This window comes from Camelus dromedarius, chromosome 19 (genome assembly GCF_036321535.1).
Source record: "Camelus dromedarius isolate mCamDro1 chromosome 19, mCamDro1.pat, whole genome shotgun sequence".
In the NCBI taxonomy this organism is placed as follows: Eukaryota; Metazoa; Chordata; class Mammalia; order Artiodactyla; family Camelidae; genus Camelus; species Camelus dromedarius.
This window is the reverse complement of record NC_087454.1, coordinates 41,439,389-41,460,293: the sequence shown is the minus strand read 5'-3', so window position 1 is coordinate 41,460,293 and position 20,905 is coordinate 41,439,389.

The following is a 20,905-nucleotide window of genomic DNA, read 5'->3' as shown; positions in this document are numbered from 1 at the left end:
GAGTTGGAGCTAGTACCTCCCCGTATATAAGTATGGAGTGGAGGTTTCAACTGAAAAGAAACTTTGTGTTCCCAACAAGCTAGGTGAAGGACGGCTTTCACACACACTTATCTCTCAGAACTGAGCATGTGGAGAGACGTTCGTTCATCTAGCACAAAGGGAACCTTTTGCAGGGGAAACTTTTACTCTGGTTTCTCAGTCTGTTTCCTAGTGCCGGTTTGAAGTTCCTGCAGTTTTCACTGTAAAACATATTTGGAGCTAGTACCCCATATATATGTATGGAGTGGAGTTTGCAACTGAAAAGATACTTTGTGTTCCCAACAAGCTAGGTGAAGGACGGCTTTCACACACATTTATCTCTCAGAACCGAGCATTTGGAGAGACGTTCGTTCATCTAGCACAAAGGGAATGGGTTGCAGGGGAAACTTTTACTCTGGTTTCTCAGTCTGTTTCCTAGTGCCGGTTTGAAGTTCCTGCAGTTTTCACTGTAAAACCGAGTTGCAGCTAGTACCTCCCCATATAAATGTATGGAGTGGAGATTGCAACTGAAAAGAAACTTTTTGTTCCCAACAAGCTAGGTGAAGGACGGCTTTCACACACACTTATCTCTCAGAACTGAGCATGTGGAGAGACGTTCGTTCATCTAGCACAAAGGGAACGGGTTGCAGGATAAATTTTACTCTGGTTTCTCAGTCTGTTTCCTAGTGCCGGTTTGAATTTCCTGCAGTTTTCACTGTAAAACCGAGTTGCAGCTAGTACCTCCCCATATATATGTATGGAGTGGAGTTTGCAACTGAAAAGAAACTTTATGTTCCCAACAAGTTGGTGAAGGACGGCTTTCACACACATTTATCTCTCAGAACTGAGCATGTGGAGACACGTTCGTTCATCTAGCACAAAGGGAACGGGTTGCAGGAGAAACTTTTACTCTGGTTTCTCAGTCTGTTTCCTAGTGCCGCTTTGAAGTTCCTGCAGTTTTCACTGTAAAACCGAGTTGCAGCTAGTACCTCCCCATATATATGTATGGAGTGGAGTTTGCAACTGAAAAGTAACTTTGTGTTCCCAACAAGCTAGGTGAAGGACGGCTTTCACACACACTTATCTCTCAGAACTGAGCATGTGGAGAGACGTTCGTTCATCTAGCACAAAGGGAACGGATTGCAGGAGAAACTTTTACTCTGGTTTCTCAGTCTGTTTCCTAGTGCCGGTTTGAAGTTCCTGCAGTTTTCACTGTAAAACATATTTGGAGCTAGTACCTCCCCATATATATGTATGGAGTGGAGTTTGCAACTGAAAAGAAACTTTATGTTCCCAACAAGTTGGTGAAGGACGGCTTTCACACACACTTATCTCTCAGAACTGAGCATGTGGAGACACGTTCGTTCATCTAGCACAAAGGGAACGGGTTGCAGGAGAAACTTTTACTCTGGTTTCTCAGTCTGTTTCCTAGTGCCGCTTTGAAGTTCCTGCAGTTTTCACTGTAAAACCGAGTTGCAGCTTGTACCTCCCCTTATATATGTATGGAGTGGAGTTTGCAACTGAAAAGTAACTTTGTGTTCCCAACAAGCTAGGTGAAGGACGGCTTTCACACACACTTATCTCTCAGAACTGAGCATGTGGAGAGACGTTCGTTCATCTAGCACAAAGGGAACGGGTTGCAGGAGAAACTTTTACTCTGGTTTCCCAGTCTGTTTCCTAGTGCCGGTTTGAAGTTCCTGCAGTTTTCACTGTAAAACATATTTGGAGCTAGTACCTCCCCATATATATGTATGGAGTGGAGTTTGCAACTGAAAAGATACTTTGTGTTCCCAACAAGCTAGGTGAAGGAGGGCTTTCACACCCACTTATCTCTCAGAACCGAGCATTTGGAGAGACGTTCGTTCATCTAGCACAAAGGGAACGGGTTGCAGGGGAAACTTTTACTCTGGTTTCTCAGTCTGTTTCCTAGTGCCGGTTTGAAGTTCCTGCAGTTTTCACTGTAAAACCGAGTTGGAGCTAGTACCTCCCCATATATATGTATGGAGTGGAGTTTGCAACTGAAAAGAAACTTTGTGTTCCCAACAAGCTAGTTGAAGGACGGCTTTCACACACACTTATCTTTCAGAACCGAGCATGTGGAGAGACGTTCGTTCATCTAGCACAAAGGGAACGGGCTGCAGGGGAAACTTTTACTCTGGTTTCTCAGTCTGTTTCCTAGTGCCGGTTTGAAGTTCCTGCAGTTTTCACTGTAAAACCGAGTTGGAGCTAGTACCTCCCCGTATATAAGTATGGAGTGGAGGTTTCAACTGAAAAGAAACTTTGTGTTCCCAACAAGCTAGGTGAAGGACGGCTTTCACACACACTTATCTCTCAGAACTGAGCATGTGGAGAGACGTTCGTTCATCTAGCACAAAGGGAACGTTTTGCAGGGGAAACTTTTACTCTGGTTTCTCAGTCTGTTTCCTAGTGCCGGTTTGAAGTTCCTGCAGTTTTCACTGTAAAACCGAGTTGGAGCTAGTACCTCCCCATATATATGTATGGAGTGGAGTTTGCAACTGAAAAGAAACTTTGTGTTCCCAACAAGCTAGTTGAAGGACGGCTTTCACACACACTTATCTCTCAGAACTGAGCATGTGGAGAGACGTTCGTTCATCTAGCACAAAGGGAACGGGTTGCAGGAGAAACATTTACTCTGGTTTCCCAGTCTGTTTCCTAGTGCCGGTTTGAAGTTCCTGCAGTTTTCACTGTAAAACTTATTTGGAGATAGTACCTCCCCATATATATGTATGGAGTGGAGTTTGCAACTGAAAAGATACTTTGTGTTCCCAACAAGCTAGGTGAAGAACGGCTTTCACACACACTTATCTCTCAGAACCGAGCATTTGGAGAGACGTTCGTTCATCTAGCACAAAGGGAACGGGTTGCAGGGGAAACTTTTACTCTGGTTTCTCAGTCTGTTTCCTAGTGCCGGTTTGAAGTTCCTGCAGTTTTCACTGTAAAACCGAGTTGGAGCTAGTACTTCCCCATATATATGTATGGAGTGGGGTTTGCAACTGAAAAGAAACTTTGTGTTCCCAACAAGCTAGTTGAAGGACGGCTTTCACACACACTTATCTCTCAGAACCGAGCATGTGGAGAGACGTTCGTTCATCTAGCACAAAGGGAACGGGTTGCAGGAGAAACTTTTACTCTGGTTTCTCAGTCTGTTTCCTAGTGCCGGTTTGAAGTTCCTGCAGTTTTCACTGTAAAACCGAGTTGGAGCTAGAACCTCCCCGTATATAAGTATGGAATATAGGTTTCAACTGAAAAGAAACTTTGTGTTCCCAACAAGCTAGGTGAAGGACGGCTTTCACACACACTTATCTCTCAGAACTGAGCATGTGGAGAGACGTTCGTTCATCTAGCACAAAGGGAACGTTTTGCAGGGGAAACTTTTACTCTGGTTTCTCAGTCTGTTTCCTAGTGCCGGTTTGAAGTTCCTGCAGTTTTCACTGTAAAACCGAGTTGGAGCTAGTACCTCCCCATATATATGTATGGAGTGGTGTTTGCAACTGAAAAGAAACTTTGTGTTCCCAACAAGCTAGTTGAAGGACGGCTTTCACACACACTTATCTCTCAGAACCGAGCATGTGGAGAGACGTTCGTTCATCTAGCACAAAGGGAACGGGTTGCAGGGGAAATTTTACTCTGGTTTCTCAGTCTTTTTCCTAGTGCCGGTTTGAATTTCCTGCAGTTTTCACTGTAAAACCGAGTTGGAGCTAGTACCTCCCCGTATATAAGTATGGAGTGGAGGTTGCAACTGAAAAGAAACTTTGTGTTCCCAACAAGCTAGGTGAAGGACGGCTTTCACACACACTTATCTCTCAGAACTGAGCATGTGGAGAGACGTTCGTTCATTTAGCACAAAGGAACGGGTTGCAGGAGAAACTTTTACTCTGGTTTCTCAGTCTGTTTCCTAGTGCCGGTTTGAAGTTCCTGCAGTTTTCACTGTAAAACCGAGTTGCAGCTAGTACCTCCCCATATAAATGAATGGAGTGGAGTTTGCAACTGAAAAGAAACTTTGTGTTCCCAACAAGCTAGGTGAAGGACGGCTTTCACACACACTTTTCTCACAGATCTGAGCATGTGGAGAGACGTTCGTTCATCTAGCACAAAGGGAACGGGTTGCAGGAGAAACTTTTACTCTGGTTTCTCAGACTGTTTCCTAGTGCCGGTTTGAAGTTCCTGCAGTTTTCACTGTAAAACCGAGTTGCAGCTTGTACCTCCCCATATATATGTATGGAGTGGAGTTTGCAACTGAAAAGAAACTTTCTGTTCCCAACAAGTTGGTGAAGGACGGCTTTCACACATACTTATCTCTCAGAAATGAGCATGTGGAGAGACGTTCGTTCATCTAGCACAAAGGGAACGGGTTGCAGGAGAAACTTTTACTCTGGTTTCTCAGTCTGTTTCCTAGTGCCGGTTTGAAGTTCCTGCAGTTTTCACTGTAAAACCGAGTTGCAGCTAGTACCTCCCCATATATATGTATGGATTGGAGTTTGCAACTGAAAAGTAACTTTGTGTTCCAAACAAGCAAGGTGAAGGACGGCTTTCACACACACTTATCTCTCAGAACTGAGCATGTGGAGAGACTTTCGTTCATCTAGCACAAAAGGAACGGGTTGCAGGAGAAACTTTTGCTCTGGTTTCTCAGTCTGTTTCCTAGTGCCGGTTTGAAGTTCCTGCAGTTTTCACTGTAAAACCGAGTTGGAGCTAGTACCTCCCCATATATATGTATGGAGTGGAGTTAGCAACTGAAAAGAAACTTTGTGTTCCCAACAAGCTAGGTGAAGGACGGCTTTCACACACACTTATCTCTCAGAACCGAGCATGTGGAGAGACGTTCGTTCATCTAGCACAAAGGGAACGGGTTGCAGGAGAAACTTTTACTCTGGTTTCTCAGTCTGTTTCCTAGTGCCGGTTTGAAGTTCCTGCAGTTTTCACTGTAAAATCGAGTTGGAGCTATTACCTCCCCATATATATGTATGGAGTGGAGTTAGCAACTGAAAAGAAACTTTGTGTTCCCAACAAGCTAGGTGAAGGACGGCTTTCACACACACTTATCTCTCAGAACCGAGCATGTGGAGAGACGTTCGTTCATCTAGCACAAAGGGAACGGGTTGCAGGAGAAACTTTTACTCTGGTTTCTCAGTCTGTTTCCTAGTGCCGGTTTGAATTTCCTGCAGTTTTCACTGTAAAACTGAGTTGCAGCTAGTACCTCCCCATATAAATGTATGGAGTGGACATTGCAACTGAAAAGAATCTTTGTGTTCCCAACAAGCTAGGTGAAGGACGGCATTCACACACACTTATCTCTCAGAACCGAGCATGTGGAGAGACGTTCGTTCATCTAGCACAAAGGGAACGGGTTGCAGGAGAAACTTTTACTCTGGTTTCTCAGTCTGTTTCCTAGTGCCAGTTTGAAGTTCCTGCAGTTTTCACTGTAAAACCGATTTGCAGCTAGTACCTCCCCATATAAATGTATGGAGTGGAGATTGCAACTGAAAAGAATCTTTGTGTTCCCAACAAGCTAAGTGAAAGACGGCTTTCACACACACTTATCTCTCAGAACTGAGCATGTGGAGAGACGTTCGTTCATCTAGCACAAAGGGAACGGGTTGCAGGAGAAACTTTTACTCTGGTTTCTCAGTCTGTTTCCTAGTGCCGGTTTGAAGTTCCTGCAGTTTTCACTGTAAAACCGAGTTGCAGCTAGTACCTCCCCATATATATGTATGGAGTGGAGTTTGCAACTGAAAAGAAACTTTCTGTTCCCATCAAGTTGGTGAAGGAAGGCTTTCACACACACTTATCTCTCAGAACTGAGCATGTGGAGAGACGTTCGTTCATCTAGCACAAAGGGAACGGGTTGCAGGAGAAACTTTTACTCTGGTTTCTCAGTCTGTTTCCTAGTGCCGGTTTGAAGTTCCTGCAGTTTTCACTGTAAAACCGAGTTGGAGCTAGTACCTCCCCATATATATGTATGGAGTGGAGTTTGCAACTGAAAAGTAACTTTGTGTTCCCAACAAGCTAGGTGAAGGACGGCTTTCACACACACTTATCTCTCAGAACCGAGCATGTGAAGAGACGTTCGTTCGTCTAGCACAAAGGGAACGGGTTGCAGGAGAAACTTTTACTCTGATTTCTCAGTCTGTTTCCTAGTGCCGGTTTGAAGTTCCTGCAGTTTTCACTGTAAAACCGAGTTGGAGTTAGTACCTCCCCATATATATGTATGGAGTGGAGTTTGCAACTGAAAAGAAACTTTGTGTTCCCAACAAGCTAGGTGAAGGACGGCTTTAACACACACTTATTTCTCAGAACCGAGCATGTGGAGAGACGTTCGTTCATCTAGCACAAAGGGAACGGGTTGCAGGAGAAACTTTTACTCTGGTTTCTCAGTCTGTTTCCTAGTGCCGGTTTGAAGTTCCTGCAGTTTTCACTGTAAAACCGAGTTGCACGTAGTACCTCCCCATATAAATGTATGGAGTGGAGTTTGCAACTGAAAAGAAACTTTGTGTTCCCAACAAGCTAGGTGAAGGACGGCTTTCACACACACTTAACTCTCAGAACTGAGCATGTTTAGAGACGTTCTTTCATCTAGCACAAAGGGAACGGGTTGCAGGAGAAACTTTTACTCTGGTTTCTCAGTCTGTTTCCTAGTGCCGGTTTGAAGTTCCTGCAGTTTTCACTGTAAAACCGAGTTGCAGCTAGTACCTCCCCATATAAATATATGGAGTGGAGATTGCAACTGAAAAGAAACTTTGTGTTCCCAACAAGCTAGGTGAAGGACGGCTTTCACACACACTTATCTCTCAGAACTGAGCATGTGGAGAGACGTTCGTTCATCTAGCACAAAGGGAACGGGTTGCAGGAGAAACTTTTACTCTGGTTTCTCAGTCTGTTTCCTAGTGCCGCTTTGAAGTTCCTGCAGTTTTCACTGTAAAACCGAGTTGCAGCTAGTACCTCCCCATATATATGTATGGAGTGGAGTTTGCAACTGAAAAGAAACTTTCTGTTCCCAACAAGTTGGTGAAGGACGGCTTTCACACACACTTATCTCTCAGAACTGAGCATGTGGAGAGACGTTCGTTCATCTAGCACAAAGGGAACGGGTTGCAGGAGAAACTTTTACTCTGGTTTCTCAGTCTGTTTCCTAGTGCCGGTTTGAAGTTCCTGCAGGTTTCACTGTAAAACCGAGTTGCAGCTAGTACCTCCCCATATATATGTATGGAGTGGAGTTTGCAACTGAAAAGTAACTTTGTGTTCCCAACAAGCTAGGTGAAGGACGGCTTTCACACACTCTTATCTCTCAGAACTGAGCATGTGGAGAGACGTTCGTTCATCTAGCACAAAGGGAACGGGTTGCAGGAGAAACTTTTACTCTGGTTTCTCAGTCTGTTTCCTAGTGCCGGTTTGAAGTTCCTGCAGTTTTCACTGTAAAAACGAGTTGCAGCTAGTACCTCCCCATATATATGTATGGAGAGGAGTTAGCAACTGAAAAGAATCTTTGTGTTCCCAACAAGCTAGGTGAAGGACGGCTTTCACACACACTTATCTCTCAGAACCGAGCATGTGGAGAGACGTTCGTTCATCTAGCACAAAGGTAACGGGTTGCAGGAGAAACTTTTACTCTGGTTTCTCAGTCTGTTTCCTAGTGCCGGTTTGAAGTTCCTGCAGTTTTCACTGTAAAACCGAGTTGGAGCTAGTACCTCCCCATATATATGTATGGAGTGGAGTTAGCAAGTGAAAAGAAACTTTGTGTTCCCAACAAGCTAGGTGAAGGACGGCTTTCACACACACTTATCTCTCAGAACCGAGCATGTGGAGAGACGTTCGTTCATCTAGCACAAAGGGAACGGGTTGCAGGAGAAACTTTTACTCTGGTTTCTCAGTCTGTTTCCTAGTGCCGGTTTGAAGTTCCTGCAGTTTTCACTGTAAAACCGAGTTGCAGCTAGTACCTCCCCATATAAATCTATGGAGTGGAGATTGCAAATGAAAAGAATCTTTGTGTTCCCAACAAGCTAGGTGAAGGACGGCATTCACACACACTTATCTCTCAGAACCGAGCATGTGGAGAGACGTTCGTTCATCTAGCACAAAGGGAACGGGTTGCAGGAGAAACTTTTACTCTGGTTTCTCAGTCTGTTTCCTAGTGCCAGTTTGAAGTTCCTGCAGTTTTCACTGTAAAACCGAGTTGCAGCTAGTACCTCCCCATATAAATGTATGGAGTGGAGATTGCAACTGAAAAGTATCTTTGTGTTCCCAACAAGCTAGGTGAAGGACGGCTTTCACACAAACTTATCTCTCAGAACTGAGCATGTGGAGAGACGTTCGTTCATCTAGCACAAAGGGAACGGGTTGCAGGAGAAACTTTTACTCTGGTTTCTCAGTCTGTTTCCTAGTGCCGGTTTGAAGTTCCTGCAGTTTTCACTGTAAAACCGAGTTGCAGCTAGTACCTCCCCATATATATGTATGGAGTGGAGTTTGCAACTGAAAAGAAACTTTCTGTTCCCAACAAGTTGGTGAAGGACGGCTTTCACACACACTTATCTCTCAGAACTGAGCATGTGGAGAGACGTTCGTTCATCTAGCACAAAGGGAACGCGTTGCAGGAGAAACTTTTACTCTGGTTTCTCAGTCTGTTTCCTAGTGCCGGTTTGAAGTTCCTGCAGTTTTCACTGTAAAACCGAGTTGCAGCTAGTACCTCCCCATATATATGTATGGAGTGGAGTTTGCAACTTAAAAGTAACTTTGTGTTCCCAACAAGCTAGGTGAAAGACGGCTTTCACACACACTTATCTCTCAGAACTGAGCATGTGGAGAGACGTTCGTTCATCTAGCACAAAGGGAACGGGTTGCAGGAGAAACTTTTACTCTGGTTTCTCAGTCTGTTTCCTAGTGCCGGTTTGAAGTTCCTGCAGTTTTCACTGTAAAACCGAGTTGGAGCTAGTACCTCCCCATATATATGTATGGAGTGGAGTTAGCAACTTAAAAGGAACTTTGTGTTCCCAACAAGCTAGGTGAAGGACGGCTTTCACACACACTTATCTCTCAGAACTGAGCATGTGGAGAGACGTTCGTTCATCTAGCACAAAGGGAATGGGTTGCAGGAGAAATTTTACTCTGGTTTCTCAGTCTGTTTCCTAGTGCCGGTTTGAAGTTCCTGCAGTTTTCACTGTAAAACCGAGTTGCAGCTAGAACCTCCCCATATATATGTATGGAGTGGAGTTTGCAACTGAAAAGTAACTTTGTGTTCCCAACAAGCTAGGTGAAGGACGGCTTTCACACACACTTATCTCTCAGAACTGAGCATGTGGAGAGACGTTCGTTCATCTAGCACAAAGGGAACGGGTTGCAGGAGAAACTTTTACTCTGGTTTCTCAGTCTGTTTCCTAGTGCCGGTTTGAAGTTCCTGCAGTTTTCACTGTAAAACATATTTGGAGCTAGTACCTCCCCATATATATGTATGGAGTGGAGTTTGCAACTGAAAAGATACTTTGTGTTCCCAACAAGCTAGGTGAAGGACGGCTTTCACACCCACTTATCTCTCAGAACCGAGCATTTGGAGAGACGTTCGTTCATCTAGCACAAAGGGAACGGGTTTCAGGGGAAACTTTTATTCTGGTTTCTCAGTCTGTTTCCTAGTGCCGGTTTGAAGTTCCTGCAGTTTTCACTGTAAAACCGAGTTGCAGCTAGTACCTCCCCATATATATGTATGGAGTGGAGTTTGCAACTGAAAAGAATCTTTGTGTTCCCAACAAGCTAATTGAAGGACGGCTTTCACACAAACTTATCTCTCAGAACTGAGCATGTGGGGAGACGTTCGTTCATCTAGCACAAATGGAACGGGTTGCAGGAGAAACTTTTACTCTGGTTTCTCAGTCTGTTTCCTAGTGCCGCTTTGAAGTTCCTGCAGTTTTCACTGTAAAACCGAGTTGCAGCTAGTACCTCCCCATATATATGTATGGAGTGGAGTTTGCAACTGAAAAGAAACTTTCTGTTCCCAACAAGTTGGTGAAGGACGGCTTTCACACACACTTATCTCTCAGAACTGAGCATGTGGAGAGACGTTCGTTCATCTAGCACAAAGGGAACGGGTTGCAGGAGAAACTTTTACTCTGGTTTCTCAGTCTGTTTCCTAGTGCCGGTTTGAAGTTCCTGCAGGTTTCACTGTAAAACCGAGTTGCAGCTAGTACCTCCCCATATATATGTATGGAGTGGAGTTTGCAACTGAAAAGTAACTTTGTGTTCCCAACAAGCTAGGTGAAGGACGGCTTTCACACACTCTTATCTCTCAGAACTGAGCATGTGGAGAGACGTTCGTTCATCTAGCACAAAGGGAACGGGTTGCAGGAGAAACTTTTACTCTGGTTTCTCAGTCTGTTTCCTAGTGCCGGTTTGAAGTTCCTGCAGTTTTCACTGTAAAAACGAGTTGCAGCTAGTACCTCCCCATATATATGTATGGAGAGGAGTTAGCAACTGAAAAGAATCTTTGTGTTCCCAACAAGCTAGGTGAAGGACGGCTTTCACACACACTTATCTCTCAGAACCGAGCATGTGGAGAGACGTTCGTTCATCTAGCACAAAGGTAACGGGTTGCAGGAGAAACTTTTACTCTGGTTTCTCAGTCTGTTTCCTAGTGCCGGTTTGAAGTTCCTGCAGTTTTCACTGTAAAACCGAGTTGGAGCTAGTACCTCCCCATATATATGTATGGAGTGGAGTTAGCAAGTGAAAAGAAACTTTGTGTTCCCAACAAGCTAGGTGAAGGACGGCTTTCACACACACTTATCTCTCAGAACCGAGCATGTGGAGAGACGTTCGTTCATCTAGCACAAAGGGAACGGGTTGCAGGAGAAACTTTTACTCTGGTTTCTCAGTCTGTTTCCTAGTGCCGGTTTGAAGTTCCTGCAGTTTTCACTGTAAAACCGAGTTGCAGCTAGTACCTCCCCATATAAATCTATGGAGTGGAGATTGCAAATGAAAAGAATCTTTGTGTTCCCAACAAGCTAGGTGAAGGACGGCATTCACACACACTTATCTCTCAGAACCGAGCATGTGGAGAGACGTTCGTTCATCTAGCACAAAGGGAACGGGTTGCAGGAGAAACTTTTACTCTGGTTTCTCAGTCTGTTTCCTAGTGCCAGTTTGAAGTTCCTGCAGTTTTCACTGTAAAACCGAGTTGCAGCTAGTACCTCCCCATATAAATGTATGGAGTGGAGATTGCAACTGAAAAGTATCTTTGTGTTCCCAACAAGCTAGGTGAAGGACGGCTTTCACACAAACTTATCTCTCAGAACTGAGCATGTGGAGAGACGTTCGTTCATCTAGCACAAAGGGAACGGGTTGCAGGAGAAACTTTTACTCTGGTTTCTCAGTCTGTTTCCTAGTGCCGGTTTGAAGTTCCTGCAGTTTTCACTGTAAAACCGAGTTGCAGCTAGTACCTCCCCATATATATGTATGGAGTGGAGTTTGCAACTGAAAAGAAACTTTCTGTTCCCAACAAGTTGGTGAAGGACGGCTTTCACACACACTTATCTCTCAGAACTGAGCATGTGGAGAGACGTTCGTTCATCTAGCACAAAGGGAACGCGTTGCAGGAGAAACTTTTACTCTGGTTTCTCAGTCTGTTTCCTAGTGCCGGTTTGAAGTTCCTGCAGTTTTCACTGTAAAACCGAGTTGCAGCTAGTACCTCCCCATATATATGTATGGAGTGGAGTTTGCAACTTAAAAGTAACTTTGTGTTCCCAACAAGCTAGGTGAAAGACGGCTTTCACACACACTTATCTCTCAGAACTGAGCATGTGGAGAGACGTTCGTTCATCTAGCACAAAGGGAACGGGTTGCAGGAGAAACTTTTACTCTGGTTTCTCAGTCTGTTTCCTAGTGCCGGTTTGAAGTTCCTGCAGTTTTCACTGTAAAACCGAGTTGGAGCTAGTACCTCCCCATATATATGTATGGAGTGGAGTTAGCAACTTAAAAGGAACTTTGTGTTCCCAACAAGCTAGGTGAAGGACGGCTTTCACACACACTTATCTCTCAGAACCGAGCATGTGGAGAGACGTTCGTTCATCTAGCACAAAGGTAACGGGTTGCAGGAGAAACTTTTACTCTGGTTTCTCAGTCTGTTTCCTAGTGCCGGTTTGAAGTTCCTGCAGTTTTCACTGTAAAACCGAGTTGGAGCTAGTACCTCCCCATATATATGTATGGAGTGGAGTTAGCAAGTGAAAAGAAACTTTGTGTTCCCAACAAGCTAGGTGAAGGACGGCTTTCACACACACTTATCTCTCAGAACCGAGCATGTGGAGAGACGTTCGTTCATCTAGCACAAAGGGAACGGGTTGCAGGAGAAACTTTTACTCTGGTTTCTCAGTCTGTTTCCTAGTGCCGGTTTGAAGTTCCTGCAGTTTTCACTGTAAAACCGAGTTGCAGCTAGTACCTCCCCATATAAATCTATGGAGTGGAGATTGCAAATGAAAAGAATCTTTGTGTTCCCAACAAGCTAGGTGAAGGACGGCATTCACACACACTTATCTCTCAGAACCGAGCATGTGGAGAGACGTTCGTTCATCTAGCACAAAGGGAACGGGTTGCAGGAGAAACTTTTACTCTGGTTTCTCAGTCTGTTTCCTAGTGCCAGTTTGAAGTTCCTGCAGTTTTCACTGTAAAACCGAGTTGCAGCTAGTACCTCCCCATATAAATGTATGGAGTGGAGATTGCAACTGAAAAGTATCTTTGTGTTCCCAACAAGCTAGGTGAAGGACGGCTTTCACACAAACTTATCTCTCAGAACTGAGCATGTGGAGAGACGTTCGTTCATCTAGCACAAAGGGAACGGGTTGCAGGAGAAACTTTTACTCTGGTTTCTCAGTCTGTTTCCTAGTGCCGGTTTGAAGTTCCTGCAGTTTTCACTGTAAAACCGAGTTGCAGCTAGTACCTCCCCATATATATGTATGGAGTGGAGTTTGCAACTGAAAAGAAACTTTCTGTTCCCAACAAGTTGGTGAAGGACGGCTTTCACACACACTTATCTCTCAGAACTGAGCATGTGGAGAGACGTTCGTTCATCTAGCACAAAGGGAACGCGTTGCAGGAGAAACTTTTACTCTGGTTTCTCAGTCTGTTTCCTAGTGCCGGTTTGAAGTTCCTGCAGTTTTCACTGTAAAACCGAGTTGCAGCTAGTACCTCCCCATATATATGTATGGAGTGGAGTTTGCAACTTAAAAGTAACTTTGTGTTCCCAACAAGCTAGGTGAAAGACGGCTTTCACACACACTTATCTCTCAGAACTGAGCATGTGGAGAGACGTTCGTTCATCTAGCACAAAGGGAACGGGTTGCAGGAGAAACTTTTACTCTGGTTTCTCAGTCTGTTTCCTAGTGCCGGTTTGAAGTTCCTGCAGTTTTCACTGTAAAACCGAGTTGGAGCTAGTACCTCCCCATATATATGTATGGAGTGGAGTTAGCAACTTAAAAGGAACTTTGTGTTCCCAACAAGCTAGGTGAAGGACGGCTTTCACACACACTTATCTCTCAGAACTGAGCATGTGGAGAGACGTTCGTTCATCTAGCACAAAGGGAATGGGTTGCAGGAGAAATTTTACTCTGGTTTCTCAGTCTGTTTCCTAGTGCCGGTTTGAAGTTCCTGCAGTTTTCACTGTAAAACCGAGTTGCAGCTAGAACCTCCCCATATATATGTATGGAGTGGAGTTTGCAACTGAAAAGTAACTTTGTGTTCCCAACAAGCTAGGTGAAGGACGGCTTTCACACACACTTATCTCTCAGAACTGAGCATGTGGAGAGACGTTCGTTCATCTAGCACAAAGGGAACGGGTTGCAGGAGAAACTTTTACTCTGGTTTCTCAGTCTGTTTCCTAGTGCCGGTTTGAAGTTCCTGCAGTTTTCACTGTAAAACATATTTGGAGCTAGTACCTCCCCATATATATGTATGGAGTGGAGTTTGCAACTGAAAAGATACTTTGTGTTCCCAACAAGCTAGGTGAAGGACGGCTTTCACACCCACTTATCTCTCAGAACCGAGCATTTGGAGAGACGTTCGTTCATCTAGCACAAAGGGAACGGGTTTCAGGGGAAACTTTTATTCTGGTTTCTCAGTCTGTTTCCTAGTGCCGGTTTGAAGTTCCTGCAGTTTTCACTGTAAAACCGAGTTGCAGCTAGTACCTCCCCATATATATGTATGGAGTGGAGTTTGCAACTGAAAAGAATCTTTGTGTTCCCAACAAGCTAATTGAAGGACGGCTTTCACACAAACTTATCTCTCAGAACTGAGCATGTGGGGAGACGTTCGTTCATCTAGCACAAATGGAACGGGTTGCAGGAGAAACTTTTACTCTGGTTTCTCAGTCTGTTTCCTAGTGCCGTTTTGAAGTTCCTGCAGTTTTCACTGTAAAACATATTTGGAGCTAGAACCTCCCCATATATATGTATGGAGTGGAGTTTGCAACTGAAAAGAAACTTTGTGTTCCCAACAAGCTAGGTGAAGGACGGCTTTCACACACACTTATCTCTCAGAACCGAGCATGTGGAGAGACGTTCGTTCATCTAGCACAAAGGGAACGTTTTGCAGGGGAAACTTTTACTCTGGATTCTCAGTCTGTTTCCTAGTGCCGGTTTGAAGTTCCTGCAGTTTTCACTGTAAAACCGAGTTGGAGCTAGTACCTCCCCATATATATGTATGGAGTGGAGTTTGCAACTGAAAAGAAACTTTGTGTTCCCAACAAGCTAGGTGAAGGACGGCTTTCACACACACTTATCTCTCAGAACCGAGCATGTGGAGAGACGTTCTTTCATCTAGCACAAAGGGAACGGGTTGCAGGGGAAACTTTTACTCTGGTTTCTCAGTCTGTTTCCTAGTGCCGGTTTGAAGTTCCTGCAGTTTTCACTGTAAAACCGAGTTGGAGCTAGTACCTCCCCGTATATAAGTATGGAGTGGAGGTTGCAACTGAAAAGAAACTTTGTGTTCCCAACAAGCTAGGTGAAGGACGGCTTTCACACACACTTATCTCTCAGAACTGAGCATGTGGAGAGACGTTCGTTCATTTAGCACAAAGGGAACGGGTTGCAGGAGAAACTTTTACTCTGGTTTCTCAGTCTGTTTCCTAGTGCCGGTTTGAAGTTCCTGCAGTTTTCACTGTAAAACCGAGTTGCAGCTAGTACCTCCCCATATAAATGTATGGATTGGAGTTTGCAACTGAAAAGAAACTTTGTGTTCCCAACAAGCTAGGTGAAGGACGGCTTTCACACACACTTATCTCTCAGAACTGAGCATGTGGAGAGACGTTCGTTCATCTAGCACAAAGGGAACGGGTTGCAGGAGAAAATTTACTCTGGTTTCTCAGTCTGTTTCCTAGTGCCGGTTTGAAGTTCCTGCAGTTTTCACTGTGAAACATATTTGGAGCTAGTACCTCCCCATATATATGTATGGAGTGGAGTTTGCAACTGAAAAGATACTTTGTGTTCCCAACAAGCTAGGTGAAGGAGGGCTTTCACACCCACTTATCTCTCAGAACCGAGCATTTGGAGAGACGTTCGTTCATCTAGCACAAAGGGAACGGGTTTCAGGGGAAACTTTTATTCTGGTTTCTCAGTCTGTTTCCTAGTGCCGGTTTGAAGTTCCTGCAGTTTTCACTGTAAAACCGAGTTGCAGCTAGTACCTCCCCATATATATGTATGGAGTGGAGTTTGCAACTGAAAAGAATCTTTGTGTTCCCAACAAGCTAATTGAAGGACGGCTTTCACACAAACTTATCTCTCAGAACTGAGCATGTGGGGAGACGTTCGTTCATCTAGCACAAAGGGAACGGGTTGCAGGAGAAACTTTTACTCTGGTTTCTCAGTCTGTTTCCTAGTGCCGTTTTGAAGTTCCTGCAGTTTTCACTGTAAAACATATTTGGAGCTAGAACCTCCCCATATATATGTATGGAGTGGAGTTTGCAACTGAAAAGAAACTTTGTGTTCCCAACAAGCTAGGTGAAGGACGGCTTTCACACACACTTATCTCTCAGAACCGAGCATGTGGAGAGACGTTCGTTCATCTAGCACAAAGGGAACGTTTTGCAGGGGAAACTTTTACTCTGGATTCTCAGTCTGTTTCCTAGTGCCGGTTTGAAGTTCCTGCAGTTTTCACTGTAAAACCGAGTTGGAGCTAGTACCTCCCCATATATATGTATGGAGTGGAGTTTGCAACTGAAAAGAAACTTTGTGTTCCCAACAAGCTAGGTGAAGGACGGCTTTCACACACACTTATCTCTCAGAACCGAGCATGTGGAGAGACGTTCGTTCATCTAGCACAAAGGGAACGGGTTGCAGGGGAAACTTTTACTCTGGTTTCTCAGTCTGTTTCCTAGTGCCGGTTTGAAGTTCCTGCAGTTTTCACTGTAAAACCGAGTTGGAGCTAGTACCTCCCCGTATATAAGTATGGAGTGGAGGTTGCAACTGAAAAGAAACTTTGTGTTCCCAACAAGCTAGGTGAAGGACGGCTTTCACACACACTTATCTCTCAGAACTGAGCATGTGGAGAGACGTTCGTTCATTTAGCACAAAGGGAACGGGTTGCAGGAGAAACTTTTACTCTGGTTTCTCAGTCTGTTTCCTAGTGCCGGTTTGAAGTTCCTGCAGTTTTCACTGTAAAACCGAGTTGCAGCTAGTACCTCCCCATATAAATGTATGGATTGGAGTTTGCAACTGAAAAGAAACTTTGTGTTCCCAACAAGCTAGGTGAAGGACGGCTTTCACACACACTTATCTCTCAGAACTGAGCATGTGGAGAGACGTTCGTTCATCTAGCACAAAGGGAACGGGTTGCAGGAGAAACTTTTACTCTGGTTTCTCAGTCTGTTTCCTAGTGCCGGTTTGAAGTTCCTGCAGTTTTCACTGTAAAACATATTTGGAGCTAGTACCTCCACATATATATGTATGGAGTGGAGTTTGCAACTGAAAAGATACTTTGTGTTCCCAACAAGCTAGGTGAAGGACGGCTTTCACACCCACTTATCTCTCAGAACCGAGCATTTGGAGAGACGTTCGTTCATCTAGCACAAAGGGAACGGGTTTCAGGGGAAACTTTTATTCTGGTTTCTCAGTCTGTTTCCTAGTGCCGGTTTGAAGTTCCTGCAGTTTTCACTGTAAAACCGAGTTGCAGCTAGTACCTCCCCATATATATGTATGGAGTGGAGTTTGCAACTGAAAAGAATCTTTGTGTTCCCAACAAGCTAATTGAAGGACGGCTTTCACACAAACTTATCTCTCAGAACTGAGCATGTGGGGAGACGTTCGTTCATCTAGCACAAAGGGAACGGGTTGCAGGAGAAACTTTTACTCTGGTTTCTCAGTCTTTTTCCTAGTGCCGTTTTGAAGTTCCTGCAGTTTTCACTGTAAAACATATTTGGAGCTAGAACCTCCCCATATATATGTATGGAGTGGAGTTTGCAACTGAAAAGAAACTTTGTTTTCCCAACAAGCTAGGTGAAGGACGGCTTTCAAACACACTTATCTCTCAGAACCGAGCATGTGGAGAGACGTTCGTTCATCTAGCACAAAGGGAACGTTTTGCAGGGGAAACTTTTACTCTGGATTCTCAGTCTGTTTCCTAGTGCCGGTTTGAAGTTCCTGCAGTTTTCACTGTAAAACCGAGTTGGAGCTAGTACCTCCCCATATATATGTATGGAGTGGAGATTGCAACTGAAAAGAAACTTTGTGTTCCCAACAAGCTAGGTGAAGGACGGCTTTCACACACACTTATCTCTCAGAACCGAGCATTTGGAGAGACGTTCGTTCATCTAGCACAAAGGGAACGGGTTTCAGGGGAAACTTTTATTCTGGTTTCTCAGTCTGTTTCCTAGTGCCGGTTTGAAGTTCCTGCAGTTTTCACTGTAAAACCGAGTTGCAGCTAGTACTTCCCCATATATATGTATGGAGTGGAGTTTGCCACTGAAAAGAATCTTTGTGTTCCCAACAAGCTAATTGAAGGACGGCTTTCACACAAACTTATCTCTCAGAACTGAGCATGTGGGGAGACGTTCGTTCATCTAGCACAAAGGGAACGGGTTGCAGGAGAAACTTTTACTCTGGTTTCTCAGTCTGTTTCCTACTGCCGTTTTGAAGTTCCTGCAGTTTTCACTGTAAAACATATTTGGAGCTAGAACCTCCCCATATATATGTATGGAGTGGAGTTTGCAACTGAAAAGAAACTTTGTGTTCCCAACAAGCTAGGTGAAGGACGGCTTTCACACACACTTATCTCTCAGAACCGAGCATGTGGAGAGACGTTCGTTCATCTAGCACAAAGGGAACGTTTTGCAGGGGAAACTTTTACTCTGGATTCTCAGTCTGTTTCCTAGTGCCGGTTTGAAGTTCCTGCAGTTTTCACTGTAAAACCGAGTTGGAGCTAGTACCTCCCCATATATATGTATGGAGTGGAGTTTGCAACTGAAAAGGAACTTTGTGTTCCCAACAAGCTAGGTGAAGGACGGCTTTCACACACACATATCTCTCAGAACTGAGCATGTGGAGAGACGTTCGTTCATTTAGCACAAAGGGAACGGGTTGCAGTAGAAACTTTTACTCTGGTTTCTCAGTCTGTTTCCTAGTGCCGGTTTGAAGTTCCTGCAGTTTTCACTGTAAAACCGAGTTGCAGCTAGTACCTCCCCATATAAATGTATGGATTGGAGTTTGCAACTGAAAAGAAACTTTGTGTTCCCAACAAGCTAGGTGAAGGACGGCTTTCACACACACTTATCTCTCAGAACTGAGCATGTGGAGAGACGTTCGTTCCTCTAGCACAAAGGGAACGGGTTGCAGGAGAAACTTTTACTCTGGTTTCTCAGTCTGTTTCCTAGTGCCGGTTTGAAGTTCCTGCAGTTTTCACTGTAAAACCGAGTTGCAGCTAGTACCTCCTCATATATATGTATGGAGTGGTGTTTGCAACTGAAAAGTAACTTTGTGTTTCCAACAAGCTAGGTGAAGGACGGCTTTCACACACACTTATCTCTCAGAACCGAGCATGTGGAGAGATGTTCGTTCATCTAGCACAAAGGGAACGGGTTGCAGGAGAAACTTTTACTCTGGTTTCTCAGTCTGTTTCCTAGTGCCGGTTTGAAGTTCCTGCAGTTTTCACTGTAAAAACGAGTTGCAGCTAGTACCTCCACATATATATGTATGGAGTGGAGTTTGCAAATGAAAAGAAACTTTGTGTTCCCTACAAGCTAGGTGAAGGAAGGCTTTCACACCCACTTATCTCTCACAACCGAGCATGTGGAGAGACGTTCGTTCATCTAGCACAAAGGGAACGGGTTGCAGGAGAAACTTTTACTCTGGTTTCTCAGTCTGTTTCCTAGTGCCGGTTTGAAGTTCCTGCAGTTTTCACTGTAAAAACGAGTTGCAGCTAACACCTCCACATATATATGTATGGAGTGGAGTTTGCAACTGAAAAGAAACTTTGTGTTCCATACAAGCTAGGTGAAGGACGGCTTTCATACCCACTTATCTCTCAGAACTGAGCATGTGGAGAGACGTTCGTTCATCTAGCACAAAAGGAACGGTTTGCAGGAGAAACATTTACTCTGGTTTCTCAGTCTGTTTCCTAGTGCCGGTTTGAAGTTCCTGCAGTTTTCACTGTAAAACAGAGTTGGAGCTAGTATTTCCCCATATATATGTATGGAGTGGGGTTTGCAACTGAAAAGAAACTTTGTGTTCCCAACAAGCTAGGTGAAGGACGGCTTTCACACACACTTATCTCTCAGAACCGAGCATGTGAAGAGACTTTCTTTCATCTAGCACAAAGGGAACGGGTTGCAGGAGAAACTTTTTCTCTGGTTTCTCAGTCTGTTTCCTAGTGCCGGTTTGAAGTTTCTGCATTTTTCACTGTAAAACCGAGTTGGAGTTAGTACCTCCCCATATATATGTATGGAGTGGAGTTTGCAACTGAAAAGAAACTTTGTGTTCCCAACAAGCTAGGTGAAGGACGGCTTTCACACACACTTATCTCTCAGAACCGAGCATGTGGAGAGACGTTCGTTCATCTAGCACAAAGGGAACGGGTTGCAGGAGAAACTTTTACTCTGGTTTCTCAGTCTGTTTCCTAGTGCCGGTTTGAAGTTCCTGCAGTTTTCACTGTAAAACCGAGTTGCAGCTAGTACCTCCCCATATAAATGTATGGAGTGGAGTTTGCAACTGAAAAGAAACTTTGTGTTCCCAACAAGCTAGGTGAAGGACGGCTTTCACACACACTTATCTCTCAGAACCGAGCATTTGGAGAGACGTTCGTTCATCTAGCACAAAGGGAACGGGTTGCAGGGGAAACTTTTATTCTGGTTTCTCAGTCTGTTTCCTAGTGCCGGTTTGAAGTTCCTGCAGTTTTCACTGTAAAACCGAGTTGCAGCTAGTACCTCCCCATATATATGTATGGAGTGGAGTTTGCAACTGAAAAGAATCTTTGTGTTCCCAACAAGCTAATTGAAGGACGGCTTTCACACAAACTTATCTCTCAGAACTGAGCATGTGGGGAGACGTTCGTTCATCTAGCACAAAGGGAACGGGTTGCAGGAGAAACTTTTACTCTGGTTTCTCAGTCTGTTTCCTAGTGCCGTTTTGAAGTTCCTGCAGTTTTCACTGTAAAACATATTTGGAGCTAGAACCTCCCCATATATATGTATGTAGTGGAGTATGCAACTGAAAAGAAACTTTGTGTTCCCAACAAGCTAGGTGAAGGACGGCTTTCACACACACTTATCTCTCAGAACCGAGCATGTGGAGAGACGTTCGTTCATCTAGCACAAAGGGAACGTTTTGCAGGGGAAACTTTTACTCTGGATTCTCAGTCTGTTTCCTAGTGCCGGTTTGAAGTTCCTGCAGTTTTCACTGTAAAACCGAGTTGG